The sequence below is a fragment of the Lampetra planeri genome, chromosome 11 (genome assembly GCF_965212315.1).
Source record: "Lampetra planeri chromosome 11, kcLamPlan1.2.h2, whole genome shotgun sequence".
In the NCBI taxonomy this organism is placed as follows: domain Eukaryota; kingdom Metazoa; phylum Chordata; class Hyperoartia; order Petromyzontiformes; family Petromyzontidae; genus Lampetra; species Lampetra planeri.
In genome coordinates, this window is record NC_136117.1 from 8,612,669 (window position 1) to 8,630,268 (window position 17,600).

A 17,600-nucleotide genomic window follows, 5' to 3' on the forward strand; every position below is an offset into this window, starting at 1 on the left:
CTAATCGTAAAACACCATGGCAGCATCCACCATAAACGGTATCATTCATTGTAGTAGGTTTTTACCCTTTAAACTGGTACAAAACTGACACCTTTATACAAGGCATCATGTTTGCAATAACCGCAACACAAGCAGTCAAAATGCAAACAAAAAGAAACAACTCTGATAATGGTAATGATATGCACTGTCCTTGGAGTTGATTGGTCCACATCCGAGACAGCTTTTCTTAGAGCCTAGTCTCCATTGGTGTTGGACCAGATGACGCCAAAAGGCGTACAACTCAAAAACAGCGCACTATCAGAGTATTGAGAGCTCGGGGTAAGCATTTCCACTATGAGACCTCCTTTACCAGTGGCAAAATATAGTAGTAGGTTTTTACCATTTAAACTGGTACAACACTGACACCTTTATACAAGGCATCATGTTTGCAATAACTGCAACACAAGCAGTCATTGTTCAATAATTATATTTAGCAGCTTTAACTGTGTGATTGAAAGGTTGGCAAAATAGTCTTTGCAATGCCTGAACGTTTGAGCGGGTGGTGTTTCAACAGCAAATAACAGAAGCCATTGAAACAATCCCCACCTTAGATGTTGCCAACACCCGGGTGCCCTCTTAATTCTCATCACAACGTGTGTCGCCAGTAGCGGATTTAGAGAGATGAGCTTCATAAGATCACATCTTCATCCCACCGAGGGTTTATCGACCTTGCTCAAACTGCTGCCTAATTATAATCCTATAATGAAGGAATGATATCTTCCTGGGCACCCTGTACATTTCTGGTTTCCCACTATAATTCTGAGTAATGTACATTCATATAGAGAATCACAATCACTAAATAGTACAATGTTCACAACGGTCAGCGTATACCCTAATAATTAGAGCAGTCAGCTCTTTAACAAATAATTAAAATACGGTCCCTACGATAATGAATGTTTTATTACATTGCCTGAGGACCACCATGCAGAAGAGAGTGGCTCGGAGCTTAGTTTAGTTAGCTCAGAAAACAGTAACACAACAAATTAAATATCGAGCCGAAATCACCATTTAAATGTGCAATTAATTGTATCCATATATGGGTCATACCTTATGTACCACACACGGTGAAGGCTACATTGTTTTGACCTTTTTCCTGTATTTCCTCGTGCTCTGCTATATTATTTTTCTCAAACAAGAAGCATAATTGGCTTGGCACAAAGTGCTACAAAGTGATGGTTTAATAAATGTCAGCTCCTTTAAGACTGCTTGCTGAGCCATGTAATAAAGACTTGTTCAGTTGGGATGCCTCATTTTGTGTCTTTCAAGCCATAGGCTTTGCCAGCAGACCTTGGCACTGCTCGATAGGGGAGAGAAACACTGAATGCTGTATACTGTCCATAGCACATCACATTTCTCGTGTACAACAGAGTTTGTGCAGGCAGCCGATTTGAAACACCATTAGGCACGGTGGAAGATGTGGAGGTGAGGGGAGGTGAGTGAGGGGGGGGGCGGAGAAAGTCAGCCACGCTCATTTCTGCAGCGGCAAAGAACACAGGTGCAGGGAAGCCGAACGAGCTTTCCGTTTCCAGAGGTTGCTGCACATTGATCCTGCCATCCAACTTAGGCAGGGTGCGGCCAGGTCTATGAGAAATTGAGAATTTCTGAATTTGGAAAGACAATAACCCTCCGCCAGGGAAGATGGGGGGGGAACCCCAAGAATGTTGATGAGAAAGCGTGCACGGAACGTGCAAACGCTGTCGCTTCAGGAGTTCCCGAATGGAAAAACCAAACAAAAGCAACGGATGAGGCAGTCAGATTGGGACATCCTCTTTGTGCTGCTGCCGCTGCAAGATGCAAGTGGCATTTGCTTGAACATGGAGAGAGACGAGTTATTCTCAAAATTAATTTCACCGCGCTTGTCTAAAATAAAAAAAGCTTTATTTCCAATGGTAGGGTTGTTAACTTTATTGCTACCACATTTATGTTTCAAGTCACACCTTTAAAATTAAATGTATTCATATTCTTGGTTCTTTCGGTAAAGTCATGTAGAAGGGAAATAATAAAATAATACAAATAAAACATAATAAAATAAAATTATTAAGTTGTTTTTTTTTTATATTTTTATGATTTCCCTTCTACGTGACTTTACCGAAAGAGCCAAGAATATGAATCCCTGCAGTCACGAAAGCTTTAAATCGAAAATTAAATGTATTGTATTGCTTTTACAGTATATATTACATGCTCGTACAATGTGCACTATATGGTCGGGCGTATGTTATCGCAGGCTTATATAACATAACGCTTCGAGAAGTAAAATAAAAGTATATCAAGAGGAGAATAACGTTCGACATGCTGGGACACGTAAATTGTCGCGGGTGGGGAGAGAGTGTCAGGTGTGGAGAACTGCATGCTGCGTTTGGAATGGTGTCTGCCAAAGGGTCCTTTATTGGTACGCCTTTGCACAGCGAAAGAAATAAAAAATAAGCGAGGGGGAAAAAAAATGTCTGGCCAAGCAAAAAACCACAGGCTAATTGCAGGTAGGTGGAGGCTTGCAGGCCCACCACGTACACGGAATGGAATCCGAGTCAGCCACTCGAAGGACTGAAAGCGAGTTACGACAACGGCTCGGGGACTTTTACACGGAGACTTTTATGGCTCCGTTCATCCAAACGCAGATGCCACGGTTTGATTTTATCATTTATTTTTTTTAGGCAGAAATTACTATCGGGACCTCAGCGTGGTGTTATTATAAAGCACCTGTGGGATCAGCGGATGGTGATGACAGTACGTGTTTTTTTCACTGTTTCGTATTCCGAAACTGAAATGCGTGCAAATACTGCAGGTATATATTTTTTATTACTCGATCTAAATCTTCACGTATCGTGTTACGTCTGAGGAAAAGTGAAGAATTCATGAAGGCCTTTAAGTGGGTTCTAAAAAACTCTCACCAGGGCAATCGTAATTACAATTCTAATCATAGAAAACAAGTGAGTGGTCGGCATCTATTGCTGCCTGGAGTAGCTATATCTGCTGCCTTAATAATCACCACCATCGTGATCCGTGTTGCACAAATAACTTTTTTTGCAAAAAAAAACCCTGAACGCTTTCTCCAGCGATTTATGTTATATACCTTTTAACTACACAATGTTTACTTTATAATTATTCCTCAATTGAAAGCTATGCAACTACAATAACTAAATTTCGATTTAAAGCTTTCGTGACTGCAGGGATTCATCTTCTTGGTTCTTTCGGTAAAGTCACGTAGGGAAATAATAAAGTAAAATAAAGTATTTTAAATTTTTATTATTTTATTATTTCCCTTCTACGTGACTTTACAATAACTAATTTATTGCAGAAAGCTGTTCGTTAACAAATGCATTGAATTTCTAACATTCTGTTGCCCATTTACCCACCAGAATATTTACCATGGCAATAAAAGCTCTGATCTCAACACAAATACTTTATATCTATCTTAATATAGTGGCATACATTATGCTACTGGCTATATATACAAAGCATTGTTTTACGTGTTCTTTATAACGTCAGAGAAGTAAGTTTAAGGGGAGACGTTGTGAGTGCCGTAAGGACGCTGGGAGATCTGCGTTGTCGATGTGGTGGTTGTCAATGGCTTGCCACTCGCAGTCTCCCTCTGCTACCAACTCACCACAGCCTCACACCCGTCCATGCTCTTCCCGTGAGGCATTACATTCCTCAATAGATAAGGCATTGCTGCCCGTGTGTGTGTTGTGCACACTCATTTACCACAAACTATTTTCTAGCTGTGACCACACGCAGACCCATTTTTGGCGGTTGCCAGGAGTCCATCTTCACGACGCTTCCACGAGGCAGTCTCTCTCCAAGACTGCTCTCGCGTGCGTGTGTGTGTGTGCGAGCACTCTGCGTTTGCCCCCCACGGAACTAATTGATATTTGAGCTGTGAAGTCCCAGAGAATAGCTGCTGCCTCGTCCCAGCGCTTACTGACGAAATGGCCTCGAGGTGCCACGCATTGGAAATTTGCGCTCCTCTTGAACAGAGCAGTGCGATGATCGGCACGCATAGCTCAACGTTTCTGGGGCCGAGTGTTTTTTGCCCAAATTTCGATACAAATGCTTATTTCCCACCGGCACCTCAGTCTTGTGAAATTCAATCGTCACCACTCACACGTCGGTCAATTGACACTCGCGTTATCTTCCAGGCTCAGCACAACGATGGGCTTTCACTTTATACAGTAGCGTGCGGCAGTAAGAACTCCCACCATGATATAAAACCCACACTGTGTACAGATGATCGCATATCAAAGGGGAAACAGCACAACACGAAATCAGTACCTTGAGCGAGATAGATATTTACACCATCCTTCAGGAACTGTCCACTTGTGGGTACATTTTTTACAGCATTACCGGAATTTCACATCGCAAGGCTACTTTGTCATAAAAAACTCTTTATCAAAGAACTTGCTTGCCTTCCACTTGTATGCTTTCGACGTGACACTCTCTGAGTCACTTGGCGAGGCGGAAACACATGGCTAGGATGTATCATGTGCATTGTTGCTAGGCAAAATATTTTTTAAACAAAACAACACGGTGCTTTAGTGTTTCCTTCACTTCCTGCAGTCACCAAGGGGTGGGACAGGCCCGACCACACATGCATACCTTGCGTTATCACATATACTCACTCACGATGTGAAACAAAGACAAATATCCCCTTTATAGCCTGAACAGACTGTTGGGGCAAGTGCAGTTAGCGAGCACCGATGAAGGCCGGAACAGCCCACGTGGGGGTGGGTGGCCAGCGCCACGCCAGGCTGGTACTGGCCACTTTACGACACACCGCACCAGGTACTCGTTTGAGGCAAGGTCAACCTAGGGTCAACAGTGTTACACAAACACACAAAGATCCCCCATATATTCTAGATTTGAAGCCTTAACCTATGAAGGCCAGAACGGTACACGAGGGGGTGGGTGGCCAGCACCACGCCCGTCCGCCTTTGTCTCCCTAGTGGCCATGTTTACACACCGCACCAGGTACTAATTTGAGGCTGAGTCGACCTAGGGGAGGCCCGGGACCGGTTCAGATAATTGTCACTGATGTTAGCTGTGAGCGGGAATCGAACCTGTGTCGCCAGGTTCATAGCCCAGCGCGCGAACCGCTACACTACCGCTCCACAAACACACACACACACAACATTGCTCATGCATTCTCATATTAAAATAATAACAAGAACATTTGGAACAAATACAGTATCCACTGTTAAGATGTACGCAATTCATTTTGTTATCGAGCACCTATTAAGACTGACATGGTAAGCATTACTCCAAGCCACTTTCGCCACCCCAGTGCTGATGTAGGCACATTGGTTTCAGCACCACTTTTAGGATGAGTTATCAATTCCCTGTGTAGAATTCTAGGATTCGAAACAGGTCACTGGGGTCATAGTACATCACAGTATGCAAACCACATTGAATTTCTTCCACACCGTACATCGCCAACCGTGCTAATTGATCCCCTTACGAGCCACGTGCTGTTAGCGAGCACCTTTTAAGGACTGGCTGAGCATGCAAGAAGTGTGACCATCAACACACGAGACCGCCTTTGTCTTCCTGATTATTCTTACACACCACACTCTGTCACACCAAGGCACAGCCCAGGAAAAGATCAGGAACTCCAGAGTCCAGGGAGCTAACCAGCATGCAATGCTCCCAACACAAGGACACAGTTCCCCGGGTAGACAAATGGACCGTTGGGCCAAGTCCCATTGGTGAGCAACTATTAAGGCTGGCACGGCATAGAAGGGGATGGTGTGGCCAGTATCAAGGCTTGCCACCTTTATCTCCAAAGTGGTGATGTTTACATACTCGACTAAGTACACATTTATGTCTGAGGCGACCCAGCGGATGCTCAGAACAGGTACTGATACCACTGGCCACCTGATATTGTACATGGTCAGGAATTGTAATACAGCTCGATGATTTCATAGTGACGTGAGCTAACCACTTTGCCATGTCTCCCCACCGACACACACACACACACATCTTTTCAAGCCTTGCCTATATCATCTGTCAGCCACCACATCTGCCTCTGTTCCATTTGTATACTGAGAGTGACAAGCAAAGGATGCGTCATCCTTCGTGCTGTTTTTCTAAGTGGCCGCAAGCATTACAACCACAAAGCACATTTGAAATATGCCGTTTAAAAATTACTCAAATAATAGCCATGCACATTTGTTTGAGTCTGTTATCCTGATATTCGTTTCTGTGTTTTGTTATTTTATTTTTCAATACTGACATGTAACTGGACTCCTCAAGTGATGGATCACTACGAAAGTGTTGGCCTGCCAACGATTATATCCAGGGGAGGGACCTTTCAATTATTTAAAAAGCAATAACTTACACTGGTCACATAAAATAATGCATGTGATTTCTTTCGCAGTACTTAAAAAAGAAAGAGGATTTGTTTGAACATGCAACAATCAGCGATCTGCTGCGCAACGTCTGTGGATCTGGAAAAGCAATTTAAGGGGGGAAAAATGTTACACCATTATTTACATTTAATTTATTATTTAGCCAAATATGCACTTACCGCTGAAAATTATTTCAAGGGCATTCCTAGCTGGGAAAGTCCCCGTCGCCTCTCAATTCTGCCAAAGCTCTGACCTCATGCGAGCGGCATGCAATGGAGCCATACTTGAGCGAGGCCAAAATGTTGCCGGCTTAGATGCCAGGGTTAAACGTTGCCGCCCGAGTTTAAGATGTTTGCATTGGGATTTCGGAGCGTTTCCCAGAGCCCTTAGTCCACTTGACCGCACCGAATAAGCGTCGTGTGGTACCCTTGCCGTTGGTTTAACTGCATTCATAAAAAAAGGCTAAAGTTAGAATCTTGGACATGGGAAGGGAGGAGGAGTGGGATTACAGCGTCGGCGGCCTTCACACGTTGGCTTCGAGTGGGCATCCGTGCAAAGGTTGGACGACAACTTGTCTGACGCCAGGCTGGACTACAGCTTGTCTGACGCCAGGCAGAACATTCCTTCTTTTACGAGGGGTGGTAAATAACTAAGGATATTTAGGTGTAGATAAATAACATGGAAATAAGTCACCGTTTAATCTGCCGGGCCATCGTGTGACCGTGGATGGGTGAAAGAATGAGACGTCATTAATGGGATGGAGAAGATAGCCCGGGCGTTGCTCTTTTTTGTGTAGTGGAGAGGTGAGGGGGGGGGCAAAAGGGGTTTAAGAAAGAGCAGAGGTTTTGCTTGGAATAATTCCAGGTGTTCTCTATGACCAAATTTGGCAGCAGTCAGAGGACCCATAAAATAAGAGAACGTTTTCACAGGTCGCACCAGTTCAGCCACAATCACCTGGTTTCTCCTCGTTTGCATTTGTGTTGCAGTTATGTCAGAACAATCAATTTGCTGTTCAAATTATTTTGTCATGGGGAAATCATGCGATTCTTAAACGAAGGCTGTTGGATCTTATTCCTACTGCTGACCCTAAATATGAAAAAGCAAAACCTGGAGGTGGCTAAGTGGTTTCAGAGAAAAGGTCAATGAGCCATCACTGCTAATGTCCTCGGTTCGAATCTGTGCAGCCGCCCGCGATTAAGTTGGGTTCTCAAGTGCAGCAAGTTGATAGTCTCAAGCTGGTCACCAGCGACCGCACGAATAAAAGTCGTCAATACATTTGGTTGTCACTCAATTTAGTTAAAATTCCAGCTCGGCCAATTAAAAAAAATTGTTTTACAGGCATGCAATCAAACAATCGCACAGTAGGGAGTGTGTGGGTAAGTGTGACCCCTATTGTTTGATGGATACAAGGTCAAAAAAAAACTTTTTCTGCAGTCGTACCAACACACGTGGCACACTGCTGTGCAAGACTTCTGAATGGATAATTCGCCTCATGGTGCCCACAGCACAAATTATAATGCGTTTGGCAAAAATACCAAAAAATGCACAGTGTACAGGACATGGAAAATCTACAAAAAATGTAAAACCTCATGTACGGATCCTATAAATGTGGCATACAGCTGAAAGGGGAGGAGTCCAGGCTCCATCGGAATTGGGGTGAACAACTAAATGGCGAAAATATCTCCAGAGTAACTAAATGTCATCGTGAAAAGTAATTTCAAAGCGCTGCACAGTATGTGGTGGCAATGGACAGCTTTTGGAGCGTATAAAAGGAGCTACAGAGGTGTGGAAATAAACGTCCTTGGCTTTACTTTGTTTATAATTCCAAGGATTAGATACGAATGTCTACGACCGAGAAGTGGGCGACATAAACTTTTGACACGTCAGTCAACAACCGTCTTGGATTACGACCCAAGATGCGTGAAAGGGATTATCTCACGGATAAAATATGTGCGCTCTAAGTACAGTATATCTCTCCTGGCAGTCTATTTTAAAAAATGTATTTGCCATTGTCGGACCAATTCTGGGCACACATCTTTTCTGACTTTCCCCAAATATTAATGTACACAGAATGGATGTTAACAAAAACAATTCACATCTACCATATGGTATGTTGGAATATACCTTTCCACTCATCTTTCTGAAATGCATTTTTATACAATAATATAAAAAAACATTGAAATAATGGTCTGCCCTTTGCCAATCCACATGCCATGTCAGTTGTGGGGGTAGTTTGACCATATTTCACCACACTGGTCAGTGCGGGTTGGTGAAGGGGTCCAATTCAAGATCAGTTCGTGTAGCGATCTCCACTGTTGTTAGCCATAGCCAAGATTCGAACTCAGGTCAACTGATCCATAGTGCAGTCCGCGGATCTCCGCAGCACGGCTCACCACATTTCCCTCCATGATGCACCAGTTCAACAGAAATCGTTGCCTTAGCAATGCAACATAATTTAGATGTTCAAGATTCTCAAGAGCCTTTGTAAGTGCCTCGGGCTCAAAAACAAAAGCATTGCAACATAGCATAAAGCAAAAATGCACTTTACTTTAAAATGGTTGGCTACGTACGGAGCGAAATAAGTTGAACATACATACATGCAAATCTGTGCCAAAGCAGAGTATGCCGCAATATCATTCACGCATGTTGATTTTTGTTGTGTTTTATGTTTTCTTTCTTAGGGGGGTGGCGAAGCATTTGGCGGGGGCAGTGGGTGGTCGTGGGGGATGGTTTTACGGAGGACAGGTGCTTCGAGATTCTTTTACGGAACACTGCGGATGACGGAGCACATCTCACTCGCCTCGCGACGGCGCCACCACACGCCTGCAAAACTTAAAAAGGCGGGCGTCCCACCGGCACGCTCATTTACATTTCATTCCAGCAGCGATTAGCGGGGGGCCCAGGTGCCCTCCGGATGCTTTAGTCGATGCGCTCACGCTTCGTCAATGGATGTAAAAGGGATTTTAACAAATAATGTGATGGGCATTCAGTGCGTCTAATCTCAGCTGCTTGGCCGAAATGTTAGCTTTTTTGTGTAAAGTCTTATCTTCATGCTATTACTAAAGTCTTATTTTCATGCTATTTCCATGGTAATGCATCCATTTTACGTATCTGCGCTTTTTTTTTTACACTAAATCTGTAATATATTGAATTTGGTGCTATAAATATATAAACGTCTAAGACAAATACTATCAATCGCTGCCACTTCCCAAGGTTGTTAAATGTCATTTTTGTTTTACTTCTCGCACCAGTGTGCATTCATGTGTCGTTTGCACACTCACGCAACGGGGAGTTGGAAGGGGGGAGGGGTTACGAGTGACAAATGTGTGCTGTCTGTCCCACTCGCCAGTATTCGCACCTTCCAGTGGAGGCACGCGGCATTCTGTAAAATCCCTCCCGCCAAATGGCATGCTTCATGCCAACGTACTCAGCCTATGAACGTGATTAAAGTCACACGGTGGCGAGATGTTAACTACCGCGCCTGGTATACAGGCGGTCGCGGGTTCGATCCCGACCCTGACGGCTGAAAGCTTCGAGTTTGCATGTTCTCCCCGTGGCCGCGTGGATTTTTCTCCGGGTCCTCCGGTTTTTCCTTCCACATTTAGAAACATGCGTCTAAGAGTATTTGGTTGCTATACATTTACACACGACAAGCCACTTCGTTGAGCTACCATTTGAGACCAGGTGGAATCAGAAAAAGAGCCACATAGCCCAGTGGGCCTTAACTGGTAAAATAAAAATAAATGTTTTGTTTCATAGTTTGTCAAGCCAAGGCAAGTCCCTTGCCTCCTCCTCATGTCTGAGCAATGCCTGGATTGTCCATGCGTCTATCGTGAGGCTTTTGCAAGGTGCACGGGGAAGATGGAGCGATGAAAACACCCCGTGTGCTGGTGCCAGGTGGTGTATTACATTGCAGGGGTATATATGGACGTTGAACTTAGTTTGCACCGTACATAGCCAACCGTGTTAATCGGAGGTGCGATATAAAACGACATTGTACAAATGCGAAGAAAAGCATTTCTGCAATTTGGAAAGCATATCTAAAGTTTAGCTAAACGTATTGCCTTCTGAGTGACATTATATACGGGTAATACTATAGTCTGCGTCCTATATGCCATAGAATCCCACTGCAGGGGAGGTGAATGACTTTCTTCACTGGATTATGACGATCGTTTAAGTGTAAGCGTTTAGCACTAAACTTGAATCAATGCGGCACTTAAGCCTGACTCCTGCCCTGTGAATGAAACCAATCAACCTGTAAGCCATATTAATATTACGTAAAGTTTTGCTTTGGTGTACGTTCATACAACATGTTACTGCTGCATTAATGACTCTTGGGAAGGCTTTGGACGCATATCTGAGATTTGGTTGTGCTCGCATTTCCCTGACCATCAACTAAAAGGCATTTAGTTCAACCTAAGTGTACGCAGTGGTACATTTTAAAAATAGTTATAATATTGTTGCAGCTAAAAAAAATTAATATTTTAAAAGGCTGACATTGGCATAATCATACAGATTGAAGTTGGCTTCATTAGATGGTATGGTTTCATTTATTAACGTTCGTATGCACGCTGTTTAACAAAATAAAATAAAAAATTTATGTTGCAATGTTCATGTCCTTGGCAAGCCCTGTAGGGTAACAGACGATCTTTTTTTTATTTTACCGAAGATGAAATGACTTGGAAGGACCCACAATGTCCCCGCTGTTCCACGTCCAGACACGTTGTGTTATAGAGAAACGCTGCAGCAGAGCACTGTGGTCGCAACAAGTATGCACGTCACAGAAGTCAAGCCCTATAGTCGTCTGGCTGCATCTATCCCAAACAATAAAGAAACACTGAACTGAATAGGACATGTCCATATTTGTGTTTTGTTTAAACTGCTGCCCCCCCCCAGCCCCTCCCCTCGCCCCGGCCCCTCCCCTTTCCAACAGCATAACATGTTGATTTCTGCCACTCTTCTCAGCGGAATATTTGTTTCGCTAAAGGTTATTGCCCGGGAGGTTTGCTCCGGAGAGTTGTGAGAAGTTTCTGGAAGCAACCAAACAACACGAGCCCGCCCGACGTGATGGCAAAAACAAAGACGCAAACAATTTCAAACAATCGAGCACCGAGCATGACTGACTGCTCGGGTTTATCTCTCACATCTGCGAGCTTCCGCCGAATGGTTACGGATGAGCAAGTAGGTAAATAAATAAATGGAACGCTGTCATCAGTGAAACTAAATTAGCCTGGCTGGCTGAGCCCTCTCTGGTGTGAGTAGCATAATGAAGCGGTAATCAATGTAAGTGCAGTAATCAGACGGGACCTGGAATTTACAAAAACCGCAGCTGTGAGAACAATTGGGATTTGGCATCGCCCCTCTAAATAATTATTGCCAACCATGGCAAATTTGATAGCATTTAAATTCCAAAAAAAAGGAACGCATTTTAGGCACAAACTTTCTTAAGTGAGGAAAGAAAAAAAACATAATTTAGGCAAAACATATGTTCATGCATAATTATATGCCTGTACATGCGTGTTGTGCGTAAAAGCGCTGCGTTAATTCACAAGAGAATCGATGAAGCAATTTTTTGGTCCATTTAAAGTTGAAATGCTCATGATTTAATATGTGAGGGGAACAAATTTTTTATACATAATTGACACGTTTTAATAAATCGTACTAATTGGCTTCTACCATATTCCCCAGATAATAAGATGCACTTTATCACCCTGAATCTTAAAGGGAGAGTTGCAGGGGGATGGAGGATTGTGCGTGAGTGTGTGTGGCCACATTTGTATGACTCTGTTGACACCGGGTACACGTTTTGGGGGTGCATCTTACTTTCCTGAGATACTTGCAATCTATAAAATACGGTAAGAGTTGACAAAATATACGGTTTCCCTGGGAAGCAATATCTCAATCGAAAACAAATCAAAGGGCAGCGACTCTCTCCTTACTATGCTCGCACAGAAGGCGGCAACGCTGTTATAGGCCTCGGAAATATCGCAGTAACGCACGCTTGCACTTGACGGAATGTCTCGCAAAATGATTGCACCATCACAATCCAGATTGACCGTTCGCTTCGAAAACGGCCGGAGGGCACTGCCCTGAGTGGCGCTGTTGATTACATTCTGAATGATAAATGGGGGCCCGTCTGGGCAATAAATACCTCCATTCAGAAGGCGGCAACGCCGCAGCAGCAGCAGCGAATGGACATTACGGCGGGACCCCGGGGTCCCGAATAAACGGAAGTAAAAATCGCAATTAATAAATAAAAAATTGGCGACTCTGTCCCACCGCGCACATAAACGCCGCGACCCACCAGAAATGTATCTTCTCGTTCTTCACCAAGCACCCGTCGTTACCAAAATTGCCGTAGTCATAAACAAAACTTTGAAACGTTGATTAGCGCATCGTGTAGAGCTCGTCGAGAGGAACAGATTGCATTATCGTCCGCCTTCAACAGACATAAAATGACGTCGCAGCGCAGATTATACGAGAGCCGGGGTTTATAGGACCCCGGGATGCCGCCATAAGGTTCAAATGCCACAATAATGCTGCGAGATCTAAGTTCACTTGCGTTGCGAGCCATTTAGCTGATAATTAACACCGGCACAGTAAGATTGTCAAATGGAATAATGGACGTGCACACAGAGACGTCACGCGAGCCAGTCACAATGCTCATGTTTTCATCACTAAGATGCCCGACACTCAATAGTTTTTTTTTTAAGTATGATTATAGGTTGTCCTGAACGTTGGTACACTGTCCGATATTCAACAGATTTACAGCCGGTGCCTGCCTCCGTTGCATTTTGTAGTGGTTAGCACATTGAAGTTGCATTCCAGAAATAGTCGGCTCGTTTTGATCTCCGGCCGCGGCAGTTGAAGCAATGGTGAACGTTTCTTAAATCCCCCTACGTCTGTCCACCCAGCAGCATAAATAGCTTCACCACAGTTAATCTCGATCGGCAGGTCGGGGGTGGTGGTGTGGTGAAATGTGGGCACTCCCACCTCTTCCAAGACATCTGGCCAGCATCGAAAAACAAACGAAATACCACTGGACAGGAACTCTCTCGGGCTACCTCTAGGAGAAGCCCTTCCACTAGCCGTGGCACAAGCAAGCAATCGCAGGGCTGCACCTTTAACATTTTTCTTTTACCAATCCCACCAAAAAAAAGTATTCATGAATCTCGCTCTCGCATCCAGAGCTCACCGCACCGTTGTGTTGTTGAATAATCCCTGGAGACGCCGCCCTTGTGTCGCTATGCACATACTCTTGAGGGCCGTACTTTTGGAAGGAGGAATGCCAAGTGGCCACGGCACTAGTTGTTATTTTTGAAGAACTGCTAAAAAACCCTGGGGAATTCTGAGATGAAGGAAGATGCCTCTCTCTCTCTCTGCCTTGCGCATAATCACTCCCCGGCTTCGCACAGCAACTGCCGAACCTCCATACGGAAAGGGTCAGATGCAAGGGCACGTAAATAAACACGAGCGAAATTGGGATCTCATCATCACCAGCCAAAGTCACGGCACAAAGCGTGCAAATTCTTGGTCTTGCAATGCATTTCTGTGATTATGTATCGTATGTTGTGCATTTAATGTAGTGCATGCTGGAAAAGGCATTTTGTATATAAAAGCAGACCGTGACAGGCTGAATCATTTTTTTTTTACGATTAGTGGGGCAGTGGTGGCACAGTGGACGTCAACACTGCTCCCCGCTAATGCTATGTTTGAATGCCTTGGTTTTGAGCCTGAGGCACTTAGGACGGCACTTCGGAAGAATCTTAGAAATCTAAATTGTGTAGAATTGTGAAAGCAAGTGCTGTACAATGATTCCCCGTGGAACCGGTGCGTCGTGATCCACACACTGCACTCTGACCCCGGTGGCGGCTGCGTTCCAGTACACGGCCACGGCTAACATCAGTGACGAGTGACATCTGATCCTGTCCTGGGCCAATCTTAATTTGAAGTTTTCGTGACTGCAGGGATCCATACTCTTTGGTAAAGTCACGTAGGTAGAAAATAAAATAAATTAAATCACGACGTTTCGATTGCAACACAAGCAATCATCATCAGGTGGGAAAACCACAGCAAGAAATATGTTTCTTGCTGAAAAATGTTTCTTGCTGGTACTTTGGTATTTAATTTATTTTATTGTATACCTACGTGACTTTACCGAAAGAACCAAAGAGTACAGTCCTGGGCCCTTCGCTCAACCAGCTTCACTGACCATCGTGGTGTAAGCGTGGTAAAGAAAAACCCAAGAACGATGCAGAGTAGAGAGTCCTGAACGTTATTAAAATTAGTTATTCGACGCTGATAGACAGATATCTAGATAGAAGGTGATTGGTCACAAAGAGGTTAGCTGAGGTTTATACGGAACCTTGGTTGACATGGGTGGGAAATTCCAAAACTGTTTTTGCAATGGTGTTTGCATGTGGTCATCTGAGCTACGAGACACTGTGTATATTCAGTTGAGTGGTCTTTCTGAGTTTTGTTTTAAACCTCTTACGGTCTCAACTCTGGCTATGTAAAGCACCTTCTGTGTCACCAGAGCACATCTATTGAAGGTGCTTTGGTATGAGAATTAAAATAACACAGACACCATCGCTATGCTTTCAACGTCTGTATAGTTGAACATTCATGATGTTGTTTTTGATCATCTACATATATGCTTTCTACTGATCTCATCCTATTCCATCTATCCTGTTGATAATTGTGTATGAATAGTCTCATTGCTATTATGGCTTTAGAGATGTCTCTGTGTCTCTTTGCTTCTGTCTTTCCGTCTCTGTCTCTGTGTGTCTGTCTACCTCTGGCTCCCTTCTCATATCTTTCACCTTCTCTTTGTCTCTAGAGCCTTTCCTTCTGTCTCTGTTTCTCTTTCTCTCTCTCCCATCTTCCCTTTGTCCCTCTATATATCTCGATCTTTCTCTGCCATCTCTCGTCTCCGTGTCTCTCTTTCTCTGTCTCGCCTCTCTTGGCTTCTATCTCTGTCCCTCACCAGGCCACAGTGAGCATGCATATCCATATTTCTACAAATAGGATAGCATACTTTCATTGAATCAGTATTTAATACTCATTTAATGAAATTCTACTTTGTCCAATGGCAAAGCTGCATTCATCATTGCCATGCAAATTTGTGGGTCAGTAATGCGCTAAACACACTCTTAGGTGCCCACAATTTACTATCTGATAATTGTTATTACGAGTCATGCCATTAAAATTCATTAATTTGTATGAACTGAATGCTCTTTTTAAAAATATGAAACAAAAATCATTGAAAAGCTGTTTAGCTGTTAATATAATTATGACTGCTCTTTGCCACTGAAGTTGATAGATTGTAAAATATGTCCTTTGTTGACTTCTAGATTAGACATAGCAGTACTACATTGAACCACCAAAGTTAAACGAATACCTTTAATATAACTATAGAGATAACAAAAAATATTTAAGTAATATAGAGATCTCTTTTTTTAAACTATTAAAACAATTTGAAGGTGTATTTATTTTCGTAGCAAGAGTGTTTAGATCAGTGGTTCTTAACCTTTACCGCAAAACAATGTATAATGTTAGTAACTACATAGGTTTGATCAGACAAAGTAGGAGTACTTACATGCCCATGCTGAATTTGTGTTTTGATTATTTACCTTCTAACAGAAATTTGCCACGTCTCCCACCCACAGGGGATGCGTCCACCCCAGGTTAAGAACCACCGGCATAGATGACTATACTGGACAATGGAGAGACTCACCCCCACCATAGGAACGTGGAGTTTCCCCCACTGGCTCACAGCTGAGAATCGCTTTGACTTTGAGTAATGTGTGTCGGCAATAGCATAGTATTCCCTACATTAAGCAGTAGCTTGTGATGAACAATATGCAAAGTTTTCTATGATCCTGGAATTAGAGGAACCGGTGAGCACCAAATCATCAAGGGACTGGCATAGGGCTTCCAGCTGTACAGGTTTTCCCAGGATCAAACTCTCGTTCAGGTAGCTGACTTGACAAATGTGCAAGCCTACCTGGGACATTAAAAGTCGCTTTTTTTGACTGGGACTGCGGGTACTGCAATCATGACTTCGCAGCTGTTGAAATACGATACCTGCAGTGTACATTCATCACATACATATGTAATGCGGGCGTAAACGACCTTCCGGATGTGACGTCACGGGGGGAGGAGTTACGTCACGTGGGAGAAAGGTTCGGGTCTTTAAGGGGAGAAACCGGAAGAGGAAGGGGGGTTGTTGGAGACTGGACGAGGGTGAGGCCACGCAGGGCGAAGGCTGGGAGGAGTGGCGAGATTGCCACACACACTGGGAGAGAGGATTGGCACCGTCGGCCAGCGGTGACCAACCCAGGGAGCAGCGGCGAGGCTGCAGCGAGAGCAGCCAGCGAGGCTGCACGAAGAGGCAGCAGTGGGACTGCTCGGAGAGGGAGAGCAGTGGTGGAGCTGCAGCGAGGGCAGCCGGAGAGGCTGCGTGAGGAGATCAGCAGCGAGGCTGCTAGAGGCTACGGGAGCGACACGAGGAGACCAGCAGCGAGGCTGTTAGCGGCGACGGGAGCGACAGCAGCGTCGGCGCCGAGCGGAGGGTCTCAGAGGGAGAGAGCCGTGTGGGAAGAGTAGACGAACCCGAATAAAGGACACCAAGCCAGATACACTGGTGTTGGAAGTGTAACGGCATGTCGAAGCAACTAAGAAAAAATAATATTCCGACGCCATCATCTGCTTCTTCGTCCGACGACGACGACCTTCCTCCTACGATGGATTCAGCTGCGGTGGTGGAAGAGAGCCCTGCTGAAGCGAGTGCGGGAACGGGAGTTGAAGATGTCACCGCGTCGGCGGGCCCGTCAGCACCAACAGACGCGGATTTCTGATGGGAACAGATGGCGGAGCAGCTTGAGACTCTCAAGAACGTACTGGCGCAGTTATGTCACCTCGTCACGCCGAGGACGGCGATGGGGAGAGCTGAGGGTGGTCCACAGGCCGCCGCCTTGCCTTCGCTGTCGACGCCATCAGCCACGCGGCACGAAGCCGCCATCTTGCGCGCTCCGCGGCGGGAAGCCGCCATCTTGACCACGCCGCGGTTCGACGCCATTTTGAACCTACCGCCGGAGGAACCATCGCTTGAAGACGGCGTGCTAAGGAGTCGCAGTCGGCATCTTACTACGGTCAAAGAATTCTCCATCGGGGGCGATTGGAGCGCTTTCGCCTGCAGATTTTTGGCGGCGGTACGTT

General features: G+C 44.7%; 1 protein-coding gene across 2 annotated transcripts in view; it reads right to left on the reverse strand.

The window, feature by feature from the left end:
- The window catches only part of LOC144721264 (ephrin type-A receptor 4-like), a 76,625-nt gene that overhangs the window by 34,283 nt on the left and 24,742 nt on the right, over positions 1-17,600 (reverse strand). The gene's annotated exons all lie outside the window — the stretch shown is intronic.